At 55.7% G+C, this 20,207-nt stretch overlaps 1 protein-coding gene across 1 annotated transcript in view; it reads right to left on the reverse strand.

The window, feature by feature from the left end:
- Positions 1 to 20,207, reverse strand: part of kcnd1 (potassium voltage-gated channel, Shal-related subfamily, member 1) — a 206,942-nt gene that overhangs the window by 168,833 nt on the left and 17,902 nt on the right. The window lies entirely within an intron of this gene.

The raw sequence follows: 20,207 nt of genomic DNA on the forward strand, positions 1-20,207 counted from the left end.
GGCTGGAGTAGGTCACAGAGAAGGGGATGTTTGTAGGGGCTGGAGGAGGGTACAGAGAGAGGGAGGGTTGGAGGGGCTGGAGGAGGTTAGAGATAGGGACGGTATTAGGGGCTGGAGGAGCTTACAGAGATAGGGAGGGTTGGAGAGACAGGAGGAGTTTACAGAGATAGGGAGCATTGTAGGGGCTGTAGAAGGTTACAGAGAAGGGGATGTTTGTAGGGGCTGGAGGAGGTTACAGAGATAGGGAGGGTTGGAGGGGCTGGAGGAGGTTAGAGATAGGGACGGTATTAGGGGCTGGAGGAGGTTACAGAGATAGGGAGGGTTGTAGAGACTGGAGGAGGTTACAGAGATAGGGAGGGTTGGAGGGGCTTGAGGAGGTTACAGAGAGAGGGAGGTGTGTAGGGGCTGGAGGAGGTACAGAGATAGGGAGGGTTGTAGGGGCCGGTGGAGGTTACAGAGAAAGGGAGTGTTGTAGGGGCTGAAGAAGGTCATAGAGATTGGGAGGGGTGTAGGGGCTGGAGGAGGTTAGAGATAGTAAGGGTTGTAGGGGCTGGAAAAGGTCACAGAGATAGGGAGAGACGTAGGGGCTGGAGGCGGTTACAGAGATAGGGAGTGTTGTAGGGGCTGGAGGCGGTTACAGAGATAGGGAGGGTTATGTGGGCTGGAGGAGGTTACAGAGATAGGGAGTGCTGGAGGAGGTTACAGACATAGGGAGTGTTGTAGGTGCTGGAGGAGGTCACAGAGATAGGGAGGGTTGTAGAGACTGGAGGAGGTTAAAGAGATTGGGAGGGTTGTAGGGGCTGGAGGAGGTTACAGAGATAGGGATGGTTGTAGGGGCTGGAGGAGGTTAGAGATAGGGAGGGTTGTAGGGGCTGGAGAATGTTACAGAGAAGGGGAGGTTTGTAGGGGCTGGAGGAGGTTACAGAGATAGGGAGGGTTGTATGGGCTGGAGGAGGTTACAGAGATAGGGAGGATTGTAGAGACTGGAGGAGGTTAAAGACATAGGGAGGGTTGGAGGGGCTGGAGGAGGTTAGAGATAGGGAGCATTGTAGGGGCTGGAGAAGGTTACAGAGAAGGGGATGTTTGTAGGGGCTGGAGGAGGTTAGAGATAGGGACGGTATTAGGGGCTGGAGGAGGTTACAGAGATAGGGAGGGTTGGAGGGGCTTGAGGAGGTTACAGAGAGAGGGCGGTGTGTAGGGGCTGGAGGAGGTACAGAGATAGGGAGGGGTGTAGGGACTGGATAAGGTTACAGAGAAAGGGAGGGCTTTAGGGGCTGGAGTAGGTCACAGAGATAGGGAGAGGTGTAGAGGCTGGAGGAGGTTACAGATAGGGAGGGGTGTAGGGGCTGGAGGAGGTTACAGAGATAGGGAGGGTTGTAGGGGCTGGAGGAGGTTACAGAGATAGGGAGGGTGTAGGGGCTGGAGGAGGTACAGAGATAGGGAGGGTTGCAGGGACTGGAGAAGGTTACAGAGAAAGGGAGGGCTTTAGGGGCTGGAGGAGGTTACAGAGATAGGGAGGGTTGTAGAGACTGCAGGAGGTTACGTAGATAGGGAGCGTTGTAGGGGCTGCAGGAGGTTACAGAGAAAGGGAGGGGTGTAGGGGCTGGAGGAGGTGACAGAGATAGGGAGGGTTGTCGGGGCTGGAGGTTACAGAGATAGGGAGTGTTGTCGGGGCTGAAGAAGGTCATAGAGATAGGGAGGAGTGTAGGTGCTGGAGGAGGTTCCAGGTATAGGGAGGGTTGTAGCGGCTGGAGGAGGTTAGAGATAGGGAGGGACGTAGGGGCTGGAGGTGGTTACAGAGATAGGAATGGTTGTATGGGCTGGAGGAGGTTACAGAGATAGGGAGTGCTGGAGGAGGTTACAGACATAGGGAGTGTTGTAGGGGCTGGAGGAGGTCACAGAGATATGGAGGGTTGTAGAGACTGGAGGAGGTCACAGAGATAGGGACGGTTGTAGAGACTGGAGGAGGTTAAAGAGATAGGGAGGGTTGTAGGAGCTGGAGGAGGTTACACAGATAGGGAGGTTTGTAGGGGCTGGCGGAGGTTACAGAGATAGGGAGGGGTGTAGGGGCTGGAGGAGGTTACAGAGATAGGGAGGGGTGTAGGGGCTGGAGGAGGTTACAGAAATAGGGAGGGTTGTACAGACTGGAGGAGGTTAAAGACATAGGGAGGGTTATAGGGGCTGGAGGAGGGTACAGAGATAGGGAGGGGTGTAGGGGCTGCCGGAGGTTACAAGAAGGGGAGGTTTGTAGGGGCTGGAGGAGGTTACAGAGATAGGGAGGGTTGTAGGGGCTGGAGGAGGTTAGAGATAGGGACGGTATTAGGGGCTGGAGGAGGTTACAGAGAAGGGGAGGTTTGTAGGGGCTGGAGGAGGTTACAGAGATAGGGAGGGTTGTATGGGCTGGAGGAGGTTACAGAGATAGGGAGGGTTGTAGAGACTGGAGGAGGTTAAAGACATAGGGAGGGTTGTAGGGGCTGGTGGAGGTTACAGAGATAGGGAGGGTTGTAGAGACAGGAGGAGGTTACAGAGATAGGGAGCATTGTAGGGGCTGTAGAAGGTGACAGAGAAGGGGATGTTTGTAGGGGCTGGAGGAGGTTACAGAGATAGGGAGGGTTGGAGGGGCTGGAGGAGGTTAGAGATAGGGACGGTATTAGGGGCTGGAGGAGGTTACAGAGATAGGGAGGGTTGTAGAGACTGGAGGAGGTTACAGAGATAGGGAGGGTTGGAGGGGCTTGAGGAAGTTACAGAGAGAGGGAGGTGTGTAGGGGCTGGAGGAGGTACAGAGATAGGGAGGGTTGTAGGGGCTGCAGGAGGTTACAGAGATAGGGAGCGTTGTATGGGCCGGTGGAGGTTACAGAGAAAGGGAGGGTTGTAGGGGCTGAAGAAGGTCATAGAGATTGGGAGGGGTGTAGGGGCTGGAGGAGGTTAGAGATAGTGAGGGTTGTAGGGGCTGGAAAAGGTCACAGAGATTGGGAGAGATGTAGGGGCTGGAGGCGGTTACAGAGATAGGGAGTGTTGTAGGGGCTGGAGGCGGTTCCAGAGATAGGGAGGGTTATGTGGGCTGGAGGAGGTTACAGAGATAGGGAGTGCTGGAGGAGGTTACAGACATAGGGAGTGTTGTAGGTGCTGGAGGAGGTCAGAGAGATAGGGAGGGTTGTAGAGACTGGAGGAGGTTAAAGAGATTGGGAGGGTTGTAGGGGCTGGAGGAGGTTACAGAGTTAGGGATGGTTGTAGGGGCTGGAAGAGGTTAGAGATAGGGAGGGTTGTAGGGGCTGGAGAATGTTACAGAGAAGGGGAGGTTTGTAGGGGCTGGAGGAGGTTACAGAGATAGGGAGGGTTGTATGGGCTGGAGGAGGTTACAGAGATAGGGAGGGTTGTAGAGACTGGAGGAGGTTAAAGACATAGGGAGGGTTGTAGGGGCTGGAGGAGGTTAGAGATAGGGAGCATTGTAGGGGCTGGAGAAGGTTACAGAGAAGGGGATGTTTGTAGGGGCTGGAGGAGGTTAGAGATAGGGACGGTATTAGGGGCTGGAGGAGGTTACAGAGATAGGGAGGGTTGGAGGGGCTTGAGGAGGTTACAGAGAGAGGGAGGTGTGTAGGGGCTGGAGGAGGTACAGAGATAGGGAGGGGTGTAGGGACTGGATAAGGTTACAGAGATAGGGAGGGTTGTAGGGGTTGGAGGAGGTTACAGAGATAGGGAGGGTGTAGGGGCTGGAGGAGGTACAGAGATAGGAAGGGGTGCAGGGACTGGAGAAGGTTACAGAGAAAGGGAGGGCTTTAGGGGCTGGAGGAGGTTACAGAGATAGGGAGGGTTGTAGAGACTGCAGGAGGTTACGTAGATAGGGAGCGTTGTAGGGGCTGCAGGAGGTTACAGAGAAAGGGAGGGGTGTAGGGGCTGGAGGAGGTGACAGAGATAGGGAGGGTTGTCGGGGCTGAAGAAGGTCATAGAGATAGGGAGGAGTGTAAGGGCTGGAGGAGGTTACAGGGATAGGGAGGGTTGTAGCGGCTGGAGGAGGTTAGAGATAGGGAGGGACGTAGGGGCTGGAGGTGGTTACAGAGATAGGAATGGTTGTATGGGCTGGAGGAGGTCACAGAGATAGGGAGTGCTGGAGGAGGTTACAGACATAGGGAGTGTTGTAGGGGCTGGAGGAGGTCACAGAGATAGGGAGGGTTGTAGAGACTGGAGGAGGTCACAGAGATAGGGACGGTTGTAGAGACTGGAGGAGGTTAAAGAGATAGGGAGGGTTGTAGGAGCTGGAGGAGGTTACACAGATAGGGAGGTTTGTAGGGGCTGGCGGAGGTTACAGAGATAGGTAGGGGTGTAGGGGCTGGAGGAGGTTACAGAGATAGGGAGGGCTGTAGGGGCTGGAGGAGGTTACAGAGATAGGCTGGGTTGTATGGGCTGGAGTAGGTTACAGAAATAGGGAGGGTTGTACAGACTGGAGGAGGTTAAAGACATAGGGAGGGTTATAGGGGCTGGAGGAGGGTACAGAGATAGGGAGGGGTGTAGGGGCTGCCGGAGGTTACAAGAAGGGGAGGTTTGTAGGGGCTGGAGGAGGTTACAGAGATAGGGAGGGTTGTAGGGGCTGGAGGAGGTTAGAGATAGGGACGGTATTAGGGGCTGGAGGAGGTTACAGAGATAGGGAGGGTTGAAGGGGCTGGAGAAGGTCACAGAGATAGGGAGGGTTGTAGGGACTGGAGGAGGTTAAAGAGATAGGGAGGGTTGTAGGGGCTGGAGGAGGTTACAGAGATAGGGAGGGTTGTCGGGGCTGGCGGATGTTACAGACATAGGGAGGGTTGTAGGGGCTGTAGAAGGTTAGAGATAGAGAGACCTGTAGGGGCTGGAGGAGGTTAGAGATAGGGAGGGTTGTAGGGGCTGGAGGAGGTTAGAGATAGGGAGGGTTGTATGGGCTGGAGGAGGTTACAGAGATAGGGAATGATGTAGGAGCTGGAGGATGTTACAGAGATAGGGAGGGGTGTAGGGGCTGGAGGAGGTTACAGAGCTAGGGAGAGTTGTAGGGGCTGGAGGAGGTTACAGAGATAGGGAGGGTTGTAGGGGCTGGAGGTGTTTACAGAGATAGGGAGGGTTGTACCGGCTGGAGGAGGTTAGAGATAGTGAGAGATGTAGGGGCTGGAGGAGGTTAGAGAGATAGGGAGAGTTGTAGGGGCTCGAGGAGGTTACAGAGGTAGGGAGGGGTGTAGGGGCTGGAGTAGGTTACAGAGATAGGGAGGTTTGTAGGGGCCTGTGGAGGTTACAGAGAAAGGGAGGGGTGTAGGGGCTAGAGGTTACAGAGATAGGGAGGGGTGTAGGGGCTGAAGAAGGTCACAGAGATAGGGAGGGACGTAGGGGCTGGATGCGGTTACAGAGATAGGGAGGGTTGTATGGGCTGGAGGAGGTTACAGAGAAAGGGAGGGGTGTCGGGGCTGGAGGAGGTTAGAGATAGGGAGGGTTGTAGGGGCTCGAGGAGGTTACAGAGATAGGGAGGGGTGTAGGGGCCAGTGGAGGTTACAGAGAAAGGGAGGGGTGTAGGGGCTGGAGGTTACAGAGATAGGGAGTGTTGTAGGGGCTGAAGAAGGACACAGAGATAGGGAGGGTTGTATGGGCTGGAGGAGGTTACAGAGATAGGGAGTGCTGGAGGAGGTTACAGACATAGGGTGTGTTGTAGGGGCTGGAGGAGGTCACAGAGATAGGGAGGGTTGTAGAGACTGGAGGAGGTTAAAGAGATAGGGAGGGTTGTAGGGGCTGGAGGAGGTTACAGAGATAGGGAGGGTTGTAGGGGCTGGAGAAGGTTACAGACAAGGGGAGGTTTGTAGGGGCTGGAGGAGGTTACAGAGATAGGGAGGGTTGTAGGGGCTGGAGGAGGTTCCAGAGATAGGTAGGGGTATAGGGGCTGCCGGTGGATACAAGAAGGGGACGTTTGTAGGGGCTGGAGAAGGTTACAGAAAAGGGGAGGTTTGTAGGGGCTGGAGGAGGTTACAGAGATAGGGAGGGTTGTAGGGACTGGAGGAGGTTAGAGATAGGGACGGGATTAGGGGCTGGAGGAGGTTACAGAGATAGGGAGGGTTGTAGGGGCTGGAGAAGGTCACAGAGATAGGGAGGGTTGTAGAGACTGGAGGAGGTTAAAGAGATAGGGAGGGTTGTAGGGGCTGGAGGAGGTTACAGAGATAGGGAGGGTTGTCGGGGCTGGAGGATGTTACAGACATAGGGAGGGCTGTAGGGGCTGGAGAAGGTTAGAGATAGAGAGACCTGTAGGGGCTGGAGGAGGTTAGAGATAGGGAGCATTGTAGGGGCTGGATGAAGGTTAGAGAGAAGGGGAGGTTTGTAGGGGCTGGATGAGGTTACAGAGACAGGGAGGGTTGTAGGGGCTGGAGAAGGTCACAGAGATAGGGAGTGGTGTAGGGGCTGGAGGAGGTTACAGAGATAGGGTGGGGTGTAGGGGCTGGAGGAGGTACAGAGATAGGGAGGTGTGTTGGGGCTGAAGGAGGTTACAGAGATAGGGGGGGTGTAGGGGCTGGAGGAGGATACAGAGATAGGGAGCGTTGTAGAGGCTGGAGGAGGCTCCAGGGATAGGGAGGGTTGTATGGGCTGGAGGAGGCTCCAGGGATAGGGAGGGATGTAGGGGCTGGAGGAAGTTTAGAGATAGGGAGGGTTGTAGGGGCTGGAGAAGGTTACAGAGAAGGGGAGGTTTGTACGGGCTGGCGGAGGTTACAGAGATAGGGAGGGTTGTAGGGGCTGGAGGAGGTTAGAGATAGGGACGGTATTACGGACTGGAGGAGGCTACAGAGATAGGGAGGGTTGTAGAGACTGGAGGAGGTTACAGAGATAGGGAGGGTTGTAGGGGCCGGTGGAGGTTACAGAGATACGGAGGGATGTAGGGGCTGGAGGAGGGCACAGAGATAGGGAGGGTTGTAGGGGCTGGAGTAGGTCACAGAGATAGGGAGAGGTGTAGACGCTGGAGGAGGTTACAGATAGGGAGGGGTGTTCGGGCTGAAGGAGGTTACAGAGATCGGGAGGGTTGTAGGGGCTCGAGGAGATTACAGAGATAGGGAGGGGTGTAGGGGCTGGAGTAGGTTACAGAGATAGGGAGGTTTGTAGGGGCCGGTGGAGGTTACAGAGATAGGGAGGGGTGTAGGGGCTGAAGCAGGTTACAGAGATAGGCAGGGTTGTATGGGCTGGAGTTAACAGAGATAGGGAGTGTTGTAGGGGCTGAAGAAGGTCACAGAGATATGGAGGGACGTAGGGGCTGGAGGCAGTTACAGAGATAGGGAGGGTTGTAGGGGCTGGAGAAGGTTACAGAGAAGGGGAGATTTGTAGGGGCTGGAGGAGGATACAGGCATAGGAAGGGGTGTCGGGGCTGGAGGAGGTTACAGGGATAGGGAAGGTTGTAGGGGCTGGAGGAGGTTACAGCGATAGGGAGGATTGTATGGGCTGGAGGAGGTCACAGAGATATGGAGGGACGTAGGGGCTGGAGGCAGTTACAGAGATAGGGAGGGTTGTAGGGGCTGGAGAAGGTTACAGAGAAGGGGAGGTTTGTAGGGGCTGGAGGAGGATACAGGCATAGGAAGGGGTGTCGGGGCTGGAGGAGGTTACAGGGATAGGGAAGGTTGTAGGGGCTGGAGGAGGTTACAGCGATAGGGAGGATTGTATGGGCTGGAGGAGGTTACAGACATAGGGAGTGTTGTAGGGGCTGGAGGAGGTTAGAGATAGGGAGGGTTGTAGTGGCTGGAGAAGGTTACAGAGAAGGGGTGTTTTGTACGGGCTGGAGGAGGTTACAGGGATAGGGAGGCTTGTACAGACTGGAGGAGGTTAAAGAGATAAGGAGGGTTGTAGGGGCTGGAGGAGGTTAGAGATAGGGAGGGTTGTAGGGGCTGGAGAAGGTTACAGAGAAGGGGAGATTTGTACGGGCTGGAGGAGGTTACAGGGATAGGGAGGTTTGTAGGGGCTGGAGGAGGTTACAGAGATAGGGAGGGTTGTAGAGACTGGAGGAGCTTACAGAGATAGGGAGGGGTGTAGGGGCTGGAGGAGGTTACAGAGATAGGGAGGGTGTAGGGGCTGGAGGAGGTTACAGATATAGGGAGGGTTGTAGGGGCCGGTGGAGGTTACAGAGATACGGAGGGATGTAGGGGCTGGAGGAGGGCACAGAGATAGGGAGGGTTGTAGGGGCTGGAGTAGGTCACAGAGATAGGGAGAGGTGTAGACGCTGGAGGTGGTTACAGATAGGGAGGGGTGTTCGGGCTGAAGTAGGTTACAGAGATAGGGAGGGGTGTAGGGGCTGGAGGAGGTTACAGAGATAGGGAGGGTTGTAGGGGCTCGAGGAGGTTACAGAGATAGGGAGGGGTGTAGGGGCTGGAGTAGGTTACAGAGATATGGAGGGACGTAGGGGCTGGAGGCAGTTACAGAGATAGGGAGGGTTGTAGGGGCTGGAGAAGGTTACAGGGAAGGGGAGATTTGTAGGGGCTGGAGGAGGATACAGGCATAGGAAGGGGTGTCGGGGCTGGAGGAGGTTACAGGGATAGGGAAGGTTGTAGGGGCTGGAGGAGGTTACAGCGATAGGGAGGATTGTATGGGCTGGAGGAGGTCACAGAGATATGGAGGGACGTAGGGGCTGGAGGCAGTTACAGAGATAGGGAGGGTTGTAGGGGCTGGAGAAGGTTACAGAGAAGGGGAGGTTTGTAGGGGCTGGAGGAGGATACAGGCATAGGAAGGGGTGTCGGGGCTGGAGGAGGTTACAGGGATAGGGAAGGTTGTAGGGGCTGGAGGAGGTTACAGCGATAGGGAGGATTGTATGGGCTGGAGGAGGTTACAGACATAGGGAGTGTTGTAAGGGCTGGAGGAGGTTAGAGATAGGGAGGGTTGTAGGGGCTGGAGAAGGTTACAGAGAAGGGGAGATTTGTACGGGCTGGAGGAGGTTACAGGGATAGGGAGGCTTGTACAGACTGGAGGAGGTTAAAGAGATAAGGAGGGTTGTAGGGGCTGGAGGAGGTTAGAGATAGGGAGGGTTGTAGGGGCTGGAGAAGGTTACAGAGAAGGGGAGATTTGTACGGGCTGGAGGAGGTTACAGGGATAGGGAGGTTTGTAGGGGCTGGAGGAGGTTACAGAGATAGGGAGGGTTGTAGAGACTGGAGGAGCTTACAGAGATAGGGAGGGGTGTAGGGGCTGGAGGAGGTTACAGAGATAGGGAGGGTGTAGGGGCTGGAGGAGGTTACAGATATAGGGAGGGTTGTAGGGGCCGGTGGAGGTTACAGAGATACGGAGGGATGTAGGGGCTGGAGGAGGGCACAGAGATAGGGAGGGTTGTAGGGGCTGGAGTAGGTCACAGAGATAGGGAGAGGTGTAGACGCTGGAGGTGGTTACAGATAGGGAGGGGTGTTCGGGCTGAAGTAGGTTACAGAGATAGGGAGGGGTGTAGGGGCTGGAGGAGGTTACAGAGATAGGGAGGGTTGTAGGGGCTCGAGGAGGTTACAGAGATAGGGAGGGGTGTAGGGGCTGGAGTAGGTTACAGAGATAGGAAGGTTTGTAGGGGCCGGTGGAGGTTACAGAGAAAGGGAGGGGTGTAGGGACTGGAGCAGGTTACAGAGATAGGCAGGGTTGTAGGGGCTGAAGAAGGTCACAGAGATAGGGAGGGACGTAGGGGCTAGAGGCGGTTACAGAGATAGGGAGGGTTGTATAGGCTGGAGGAGGTTACAGAGATAGGGAGTGCTGGAGGAGGTTACAGACATAAGGTGTGTTGTAGGGGCTGGAGGAGGTTAGAGATAGGGAGGGTTGTAGGGGCTGGAGAAGGTTACAGAGAAGGGGAGGTTTGTAGGGGCTGGAGGAGGTTAGAGATAGGGAGGGTTGTAGGGGCTGGAGAAGGTTACAGAGAAGGGGAGGTTTGTAGGGGCTGGATGAGGTTACAGAGACAGGGAGGGTTGTAGGGGCTGGAGAAGGTTACAGAGATAGGGAGGGGTGTAGGGGCTGGAGGAGGTTACAGAGATAGGGAGGGTTGTAGGCGCCGGAGGAGGTTAGAGATAGGGAGGGATGTAGGGGCTGGGGAAGGTCACAGAGATAGGGAGGGTTGTAGAGACTGGAGGAGGGTACAGAGATAGGGAGGGTTGGAGGGGCTGGAGTAGGTCACAGAGGTAGGGAGGTGTAGAGGCTGGAGGAGGTTACAGAGATAGGGAGGGCTGTTGGGGCTGAAGGAGGTTACAGAGATAGGGAGGGGTGTAGGGGCTGGAGGAGTTTACAGAGATAGGGAGGGGTGTAGTGGCTGGAGGAGGTTCAGAGATAGGGAGGGGTGTAGGGACTGGAGAAGGTTACAGAGAAAGGGAGGGCTTTAGAGGCTGGAGGAGTTTACAGAGATAGGGAGGGTTGTAGAGACTGGAGGAGGTTACGGAGATAGGGAGGGTTGTAGGGGCCTGTGGAGGTTACAGAGATAGGGAGTGTTGTAGGGGCTGAAGAAGGTCATAGAGATAGGGAGGGGTGTAGGTGCTGGAGGAGGTTAGAGATAGGGAGGGTTGTAGGGGCTGGAAAAGGTCACAGAGATAGGGAGGGTTGTGTGGGCTGGAGGAGGTTACAGGCATAAGGAGTGTTGTAGGGGCTGGACGAGGTCACAGAGATAGGGAGGGTTGTAGAGACTGGAGGAGGTTAAAGAGATAGGGAGGGTTGTAGGGGCTGGAGGAGGTTACAGAGATAGGGAGGGTTTTAGGGGCTGGAGGAGGTTAGAGATAGGGAGGTTTGTAGGGGCGGGAGGTTACAGAGATAGGGAGGGTTGTACGGGCTGGAGGAGGTTACAGATATAGGGAGGGTTGTAGAGACTGGATGAGGTTAAAGACATAGGGAGGGTTGTACGGGCTGGAGGAGGTTACAGAGATAGGGAGGGTTGTAGGGGCTGGAGGAGGTTAGAGATAGGGAGCATTGTAGGGGCTGGAGAATGTCACAGAGATAGGGAGTGTTGTAGGGGCTGGAGGAGGTTACAGAGATAGGGAGGGTTGTCGGAGCTGAAGGAGGTTACAGAGATAGTGAGGGATGTAGGGTCTGGAGGAGGTTACAGAGATAGGGAGGGGTGTAGGGGCAGGAGGAGGTTAGAGATAGGGAGGGTTGTAGGGGCTGGAGGAGGTTACAGAGCTAGGGAGGGTTGCAGGGGCTGGAGGAGGTTAGAGATATGGAGGCGTGTAGGGGCAGGAGGAGGTTAGAGATAGGGAGGGTTGTAGGGGCTGGAGGAGGTTACAGAGATAGGGAGTGTTGTAGGGACTGGAGGAGGTGACAGACATACGGAGGGTTGTAGGGGCTGGAGGAGTTTACAGAGATAGGGAGGGTTGTCGGGGCTGGAGGAGGTCACAGAGATAGGGAGGGTTGTAGGGGCTGGAGGAGGTCACAGAGATAGGGAGGGTGTAGGGGCTGGAGGAGGTTACAGAGATAGGGAATGTTGTCGGGCTGGATGAGGACACAGAGAGAGGGAGGGTTGTAGGGGCTGGAGGAGGTCACAGAGATAGGGAGAGTTGTAGCGGCTGGAGGAGGTTACAGAGATAGGGATGGGTGATGGGGCTGGAGGAGGTTACAGAGATAGGGAGGGTGTAGGGGCTGGAGGAGGTTACAGAGATAGGGAGGGTTGTAGGGGCTGGAGTAGGTCACAGAGATAGGAAGAGGTGTAGACGCTGGAGGTGGATACAGATAGGGAGGGGTGTTCGGACTGAAGTAGGTTACAGAGATAGGGAGGGGTGTAGGGGCTGGAGGAGGTTACAGAGATAGGGAGGGTTGTAGGGGCTCGAGGAGGTTACAGAGATAGGGAGGGTTGTAGGGGCTCGAGGAGGTTACAGAGATAGGGAGGGGTGTAGGGGCTGGAGGAGGTTACAGAGATAGGGAGGGTTGTAGGGGCTGGAGGAGGTTACAGAGATAGGGAGGGTTGTAGGGGCTCGAGGAGGTTACAGAGAAAGGGAGGGGTGTAGGGACTGGAGCAGGTTACGGAGATAGGCAGGGTTGTAGGGGCTGGAGGTTACAGAGATAGGGAGTGTTGTAGGGGCTGAAGAAGGTCACAGAGATAGGGAGGGACGTAGGGGCTAGAGGCGGTTACAGAGATAGGGAGGGTTGTATAGGCTGGAGGAGGTTACAGAGATAGGGAGTGCTGGAGGAGGTTACAGACATAAGGTGTGTTGTAGGGGCTGGAGGAGGTTAGAGATAGGGAGGGTTGTAGGGGCTGGAGAAGGTTACAGAGAAGGGGAGGTTTGTAGGGGCTGGAGGAGGTTAGAGATAGGGAGCATTGTAGGGGCTGGATGAAGGTTACAGAGAAGGGGAGGTTTGTAGGGGCTGGATGAGGTTACAGAGACAGGGAGGGTTGTAGGGGCTGGAGAAGGTCACAGAGATAGGGAGGGGTGTAGGGGCTGGAGGAGGTTACAGAGATAGGGAGGGTTGTAGGCGCCGGAGGAGGTTAGAGATAGGGAGGGATGTAGGGGCTGGAGGAGGGTACAGAGATAGGGAGGGTTGGAGGGGCTGGAGTAGGTCACAGAGGTAGGGAGGTGTAGAGGCTGGAGGAGGTTACAGAGATAGGGAGGGCTGTTGGGGCTGAAGGAGGTTACAGAGATAGGGAGGGGTGTAGGGGCTGGAGGAGGTTACAGAGATAGGGAGGGGTGTAGTGGCTGGAGGAGGTTCAGAGATAGGGAGGGGTGTAGGGACTGGAGAAGGTTACAGAGAAAGGGAGGGCTTTAGGGGCTGGAGGAGTTTACAGAGATAGGGAGGGTTGTAGAGACTGGAGGAAGTTAAGGAGATAGGGAGTGTTGTAGGGGCCGGTGGAGGTTACAGAGATAGGGAGTGTTGTAGGGGCTGAAGAAGGTCATAGAGATAGGGAGGGTTGTAGAGACTGGAGGAGGTTAAAGAGATAGGGAGGGTTGTAGGGGCTGGAGGAAGTTTAGAGATAGGGAGGGTTGTAGGGGCTGGAGAAGGTTACAGAGAAGGGGAGGTTTGTACGGGCTGGCGGAGGTTACAGAGATAGGGAGGGTTGTAGGGGCTGGAGGAGGTTAGAGATAGGGACGGTATTACGGACTGGAGGAGGCTACAGAGATAGGGAGGGTTGTAGGGGCTGTAGAAGGTCACAGAGTTAGGGAGGGTTGTAGAGACTGGAGGAGGTTACAGAGATAGGGAGGGTTGTAGGGACCGGTGGAGGTTACAGAGATACGGAGGGATGTAGGGGCTGGAGGAGGGCACAGAGATAGGGAGGGTTGTAGGGGCTGGAGTAGGTCACAGAGATAGGGAGAGGTGTAGACGCTGGAGTAGGTTACAGATAGGGAGGGGTGTTCGGGCTGAAGGAGGTTACAGAGATAGGGAGGGTTGTAGGGGCTGGAGGAGATTACAGAGATAGGGAGGGGTGTAGGGGCTGGAGGAGGTTACAGAGATAGGGAGGTTTGTAGGGGCCGGTGGAGGTTACAGAGATAGGGAGGGGTGTAGGGGCTCGAGGAGGTTACAGAGATAGGGAGGGGTGTCGGGGCTGGAGGAGGTTACAGAGATAGGGAGGGGTGTAGGGGCTGAAGCAGGTTACAGAGATAGGCAGGGTTGTATGGGCTGGAGTTAACAGAGATAGGGAGGGTTGTAGGGGCTGAAGAAGGTCACAGAGATATGGAGGGACGTAGGGGCTGGAGGCAGTTACAGAGATAGGGAGGGTTGTAGGGGCTGGAGAAGGTTACAGAGAAGGGGAGATTTGTAGGGGCTGGAGGAGGATACAGGCATAGGAAGGGGTGTCGGGGCTGGAGGAGGTTACAGGGATAGGGAAGGTTGTAGGGGCTGGAGGAGGTTACAGCGATAGGGAGGATTGTATGGGCTGGAGGAGGTCACAGAGATATGGAGGGACGTAGGGGCTGGAGGCAGTTACAGAGATAGGGAGGGTTGTAGGGGCTGGAGAAGGTTACAGAGAAGGGGAGGTTTGTAGCGGCTGGAGGAGGATACAGGCATAGGAAGGGGTGTCGGGGCTGGAGGAGGTTACAGGGATAGGGAAGGTTGTAGGGGCTGGAGGAGGTTACAGCGATAGGGAGGATTGTATGGGCTGGAGGAGGTTACAGACATAGGGAGTGTTGTAGGGGCTGGAGGAGGTCACAGAGATAGGGAGGCTTGTACAGACTGGAGGAGGTTAAAGAGATAAGGAGGGTTGTAGGGGCTGGAGGAGGTTAGAGATAGGGAGGGTTGTAGGGGCTGGAGAAGGTTACAGAGAAGGGGAGATTTGTACGGGCTGGAGGAGGTTACAGGGATAGGGAGGTTTGTAGGGGCTGGAGGAGGTTACAGAGATAGGGAGGGTTGTAGGGGCTGGAGAAGGTCACAGAGATAGGGAGGGTTGTAAGGGCTGGGGGTGGTTTCAGAGATAGGGAGGGGTGTAGGGGCTGGAGGAGGTTACAGAGATAGGGAGGGTGTAGGGGCTGGAGGAGGTTACAGATATAGGGAGGGTTGTAGGGGCCGGTGGAGGTTACAGAGATACGGAGGGATGTAGGGGCTGGAGGAGGGCACAGAGATAGGGAGGGTTGTAGGGGCTGGAGTAGGTCACAGAGATCGGGAGAGGTGTAGACGCTGGAGGTGGTTACAGATAGGGAGGGGTGTTCGGGCTGAAGTAGGTTACAGAGATAGGGAGGGGTGTAGGGGCTGGAGGAGGTTACAGAGATAGGGAGGGTTGTAGGGGCTCGAGGAGGTTACAGAGATAGGGAGGGGTGTAGGGGCTGGAGTAGGTTACAGAGATAGGAAGGTTTGTAGGGGCCGGTGGAGGTTACAGAGAAAGGGAGGGGTGTAGGGACTGGAGCAGGTTACAGAGATAGGCAGGGTTGTAGGGGCTGAAGAAGGTCACAGAGATAGGGAGGGACGTAGGGGCTAGAGGCGGTTACAGAGATAGGGAGGGTTGTATAGGCTGGAGGAGGTTACAGAGATAGGGAGTGCTGGAGGAGGTTACAGACATAAGGTGTGTTGTAGGGGCTGGAGGAGGTTAGAGATAGGGAGGGTTGTAGGGGCTGGAGAAGGTTACAGAGAAGGGGAGGTTTGTAGGGGCTGGAGGAGGTTAGAGATAGGGAGGGTTGTAGGGGCTGGATGAAGGTTACAGAGAAGGGGAGGTTTGTAGGGGCTGGATGAGGTTACAGAGACAGGGAGGGTTGTAGGGGCTGGAGAAGGTCACAGAGATAGGGAGGGGTGTAGGGGCTGGAGGAGGTTACAGAGATAGGGAGGGTTGTAGGCGCCGGAGGAGGTTAGAGATAGGGAGGGATGTAGGGGCTGGAGGAGGGTACAGAGATAGGGAGGGTTCGAGGGGCTGGAGTAGGTCACAGAGGTAGGGAGGTGTAGAGGCTGGAGGAGGTTACAGAGATAGGGAGGGCTGTTGGGGCTGGAGGAGGTTACAGAGATAGGGAGGGTTGTAGGCGCCGGAGGAGGTTAGAGATAGGGAGGGATGTAGGGGCTGGGGAAGGTCACAGAGATAGGGAGGGTTGTAGAGACTGGAGGAGGGTACAGAGATAGGGAGGGTTGGAGGGGCTGGAGTAGGTCACAGAGGTAGGGAGGTGTAGAGGCTGGAGGAGGTTACAGAGATAGGGAGGGCTGTTGGGGCTGAAGGAGGTTACAGAGATAGGGAGGGGTGTAGGGACTGGAGAAGGTTACAGAGAAAGGGAGGGCTTTAGGGGCTGGAGGAGTTTACAGAGATAGGGAGGGTTGTAGAGACTGGAGGAGGTTACGGAGATAGGGAGGGTTGTAGGGGCCTGTGGAGGTTACAGAGATAGGGAGTGTTTTAGGGGCTGAAGAAGGTCATAGAGATAGGGAGGGGTGTAGGTGCTGGAGGAGGTTAGAGATAGGGAGGGTTGTAGGGGCTGGAAAAGGTCACAGAGATAGGGAGGGTTGTGTGGGCTGGAGGAGGTTACAGACATAAGGAGTGTTGTAGGGGCTGGACGAGGTCACAGAGATAGGGAGGGTTGTAGAGACTGGAGGAGGTTAAAGAGATAGGGAGGGTTGTAGGGGCTGGAGGAGGTTACAGAGATAGGGAGGGTTTTAGGGGCTGGAGGAGGTTAGAGATAGGGAGGTTTGTAGGGGCGGGAGGTTACAGAGATAGGGAGGGTTGTACGGGCTGGAGGAGGTTACAGATATAGGGAGGGTTGTAGAGACTGGATGAGGTTAAAGACATAGGGAGGGTTGTACGGGCTGGAGGAGGTTACAGAGATAGGGAGGGTTGTAGGGGCTGGAGGAGGTTAGAGATAGGGAGCATTGTAGGGGCTGGAGAAGGTCACAGAGATAGGGAGTGTTGTAGGGGCTGGAGGAGGTTACAGAGATAGGGAGGGTTGTCGGAGCTGAAGGAGGTTACAGAGATAGTGAGGGATGTAGGGTCTGGAGGAGGTTACAGAGATAGGGAGGGGTGTAGGGGCAGGAGGAGGTTAGAGATAGGGAGGGTTGTAGGGGCTGGAGGAGGTTACAGAGCTAGGGAGGGTTGCAGGGGCTGGAGGAGGTTAGAGATATGGAGGAGTGTAGGGGCAGGAGGAGGTTAGAGATAGGGAGGGTTGTAGGGGCAGGAGGAGGTTACAGAGATAGGGAGTGTTGTAGGGACTGGAGGAGGTGACAGACATACGGAGGGTTGTAGGGGCTGGAGGAGTTTACAGAGATAGGGAGGGTTGTCGGGGCTGGAGGAGGTCACAGAGATAGGGAGGGTTGTAGGGGCTGGAGGAGGTCACAGAGATAGGGAGGGTGTAGGGGCTGGAGGAGGTTACAGAGATAGGGAATGTTGTCGGGCTGGATGAGGACACAGAGAGAGGGAGGGTTGTAGGGGCTGGAGGAGGTCACAGAGATAGGGAGAGTTGTAGCGGCTGGAGGAGGTTACAGAGATAGGGATGGGTGATGGGGCTGGAGGAGGTTACAGAGATAGGGAGGGTTGTAGGGGCTGGAGGAGGTAACAGAGATAGGGAGGGTGTAGGGGCTGGAGGAGGTTACAGAGATAGGGTGGATTGTAGGGGCTGGAGTAGGCCACAGAGATAGGGAGAGGTGTAGACGCTGGAGGTGGTTACAGATAGGGAGGGGTGTTCGGACTGAAGTAGGTTACAGAGATAGGGAGGGGTGTAGGGGCTGGAGGAGGTTACAGAGATAGGGAGGGTTGTAGGGGCTCGAGGAGGTTACAGAGATAGGGAGGGTTTTAGGGGCTGGAGGAGGTTAGAGATAGGGAGGTTTGTAGGGGCGGGAGGTTACAGAGATAGGGAGGGTTGTACGGGCTGGAGGAGGTTACAGATATAGGGAGGGTTGTAGAGACTGGATGAGGTTAAAGACATAGGGAGGGTTGTACGGGCTGGAGGAGGTTACAGAGATAGGGAGGGTTGTAGGGGCTGGAGGAGGTTAGAGATAGGGAGCATTGTAGGGGCTGGAGAAGGTCACAGAGATAGGGAGTGTTGTAGGGGCTGGAGGAGGTTACAGAGATAGGGAGGGTTGTCGGAGCTGAAGGAGGTTACAGAGATAGTGAGGGATGTAGGGTCTGGAGGAGGTTACAGAGATAGGGAGGGGTGTAGGGGCAGGAGGAGGTTAGAGATAGGGAGGGTTGTAGGGGCTGGAGGAGGTTACAGAGCTAGGGAGGGTTGCAGGGGCTGGAGGAGGTTAGAGATATGGAGGCGTGTAGGGGCAGGAGGAGGTTAGAGATAGGGAGGGTTGTAGGGGCTGGAGGAGGTTACAGAGATAGGGAGTGTTGTAGGGACTGGAGGAGGTGACAGACATACGGAGGGTTGTAGGGGCTGGAGGAGTTTACAGAGATAGGGAGGGTTGTCGGGGCTGGAGGAGGTCACAGAGATAGGGAGGGTTGTAGGGGCTGGAGGAGGTCACAGAGATAGGGAGGGTGTAGGGGCTGGAGGAGGTTACAGAGATAGGGAATGTTGTCGGGCTGGATGAGGACACAGAGAGAGGGAGGGTTGTAGGGGCTGGAGGAGGTCACAGAGATAGGGAGAGTTGTAGCGGCTGGAGGAGGTTACAGAGATAGGGATGGGTGATGGGGCTGGAGGAGGTTACAGAGATAGGGAGGGTTGTAGGGGCTGGAGGAGGTAACAGAGATAGGGAGGGTGTAGGGGCTGGAGGAGGTTACAGAGATAGGGAGGGTTGTAGGGGCTGGAGTAGGCCACAGAGATAGGGAGAGGTGTAGACGCTGGAGGTGGTTACAGATAGGGAGGGGTGTTCGGACTGAAGTAGGTTACAGAGATAGGGAGGGGTGTAGGGGCTGGAGGAGGTTACAGAGATAGGGAGGGTTGTAGGGGCTCGAGGAGGTTACAGAGATAGGGAGGGTTGTAGGGGCTCGAGGAGGTTACAGAGATAGGGAGGGGTGTAGGGGCTGGAGGAGGTTACAGAGATAGGGAGGGTTGTAGGGGCTGGAGGAGGTTACAGAGATAGGGAGGGTTGTAGGGGCTCGAGGAGGTTACAGAGAAAGGGAGGGGTGTAGGGACTGGAGCAGGTTACGGAGATAGGCAGGGTTGTAGGGGCTGGAGGTTACAGAGATAGGGAGTGTTGTAGGGGCTGAAGAAGGTCACAGAGATAGGGAGGGTTGTATAGGCTGGAGGAGGTTACAGAGATAGGGAGTGCTGGAGGAGGTAACAGACATAAGGTGTGTTGTAGGGGCTGGAGGAGGTTAGAGATAGGGAGGGTTGTAGGGGCTGGAGAAGGTTACAGAGAAGGGGAGGTCTGTAGGGGCTGGAGGAGGTTAGAGATAGGGAGCATTGTAGGGGCTGGATGAAGGTTACAGAGAAGGGGAGGTTTGTAGGGGCTGGATGAGGTTACAGAGACAGGGAGGGTTGTAGGGGCTGGAGAAGGTCACAGAGATAGGGAGGGGTGTAGGGGCTGGAGGAGGTTACTGAGATAGGGAGGGTTGTAGGCGCCGGAGGAGGTTAGAGATAGGGAGGGATGTAGGGGCTGGAGGAGGGTACAGAGATAGGGAGGGTTGGAGGGGCTGGAGTAGGTCACAGAGGTAGGGAGGTGTAGAGGCTGGAGGAGGTTACAGAGATAGGGAGGGCTGTTGGGGCTGAAGGAGGTTACAGAGATAGGGAGGGGTGTAGGGGCTGGAGGAGGTTACAGAGATAGGGAGGGGTGTAGTGGCTGGAGGAGGTTCAGAGATAGGGAGGGGTGTAGGGACTGGAGAAGGTTACAGAGAAAGGGAGGGCTTTAGGGGCTGGAGGAGTTTACAGAGATAGGGAGGGTTGTAGAGACTGGAGGAAGTTAAGGAGATAGGGAGTGTTGTAGGGGCCGGTGGAGGTTACAGAGATAGGGAGTGTTGTAGGGGCTGAAGAAGGTCATAGAGATAGGGAGGGGTGAAGGGGCTGGAGGAGGTTAGAGATAGGGAGGGTTGAAGGGGCTGGAAAATGTCACAGAGATAGGGAGGGTTGTGTGGGCTGGAGGAGGTTACAGACATATGGAGTGTTGTAGGGGCTGGACGAGGTCACAGAGATAGGGAGGGTTGTAGAGACTGGAGGAGGTTAAAGAGATAGGGAGGGTTGTAGGGGCTGGAGGAGGTTACAGAGATAGGGAGGGTTGTAGGGGCTGGAGGAGGTTAGAGATAGGGAGGGTTGTAGGGGCTGGAGGAGGTTAGAGATAGGGAGCATTGTAGGGGCTGGAGAAGGTCACAGAGATAGGGAGTGTTGTAGGGGCTGGAGGAGGTTACAGAGATAGGGAGGGTTGTCAGAGCTGGAGGAGGTTACAGAGATAGTGAGGGATGTAGGGTCTGGAGGAGGTTACAGAGATAGGGAGGGGTGTAGGGGCAGGAGGAGGTTAGAGATAGGGAGGGTTGTAGGGGCTGGAGGAGGTTACAGAGCTAGGGAGGGTTGTAGGGGCTGGAGAAGGTTAGAGATATGGTGGCGTGTTGGGGCAGGAGGAGGTTAGAGATAGGGAGGGTTGTAGGGGCTGGAGGAGGTTACAGAGATAGGGAGTGTTGTAGGGACTGGAGGAGGTGACAGACATACGGAGGATTGTAGGGGCTGGAGGACTTTACAGAGATAGGGAGGGTTGTCGGGGCTGGAGGAGGTCACAGAGATAGGGAGGGTTGTAGGGGCTGGAGGAGGTCACAGAGATAGAGAGGGTGTAGGGGCTGGAGGAGGTTACAGAGATAGGGATGGGTGATGGGGCTGGAGGAGGTTACAGAGATAGGGAGGGTTGTAGGGGCTGGAGGAGGTCACAGAGATAGGGAGGGTGTAGGGGCTGGAGGAGGTTACAGAGATAGGGATGTTTGTCCGGGCTGGAGGAGGTTACAGAGATAGGGAGGGGTGTAGGGGCTGGAG

The sequence above is a fragment of the Scyliorhinus torazame genome, chromosome 22 (assembly GCF_047496885.1).
Source record: "Scyliorhinus torazame isolate Kashiwa2021f chromosome 22, sScyTor2.1, whole genome shotgun sequence".
In the NCBI taxonomy this organism is placed as follows: domain Eukaryota; kingdom Metazoa; phylum Chordata; class Chondrichthyes; order Carcharhiniformes; family Scyliorhinidae; genus Scyliorhinus; species Scyliorhinus torazame.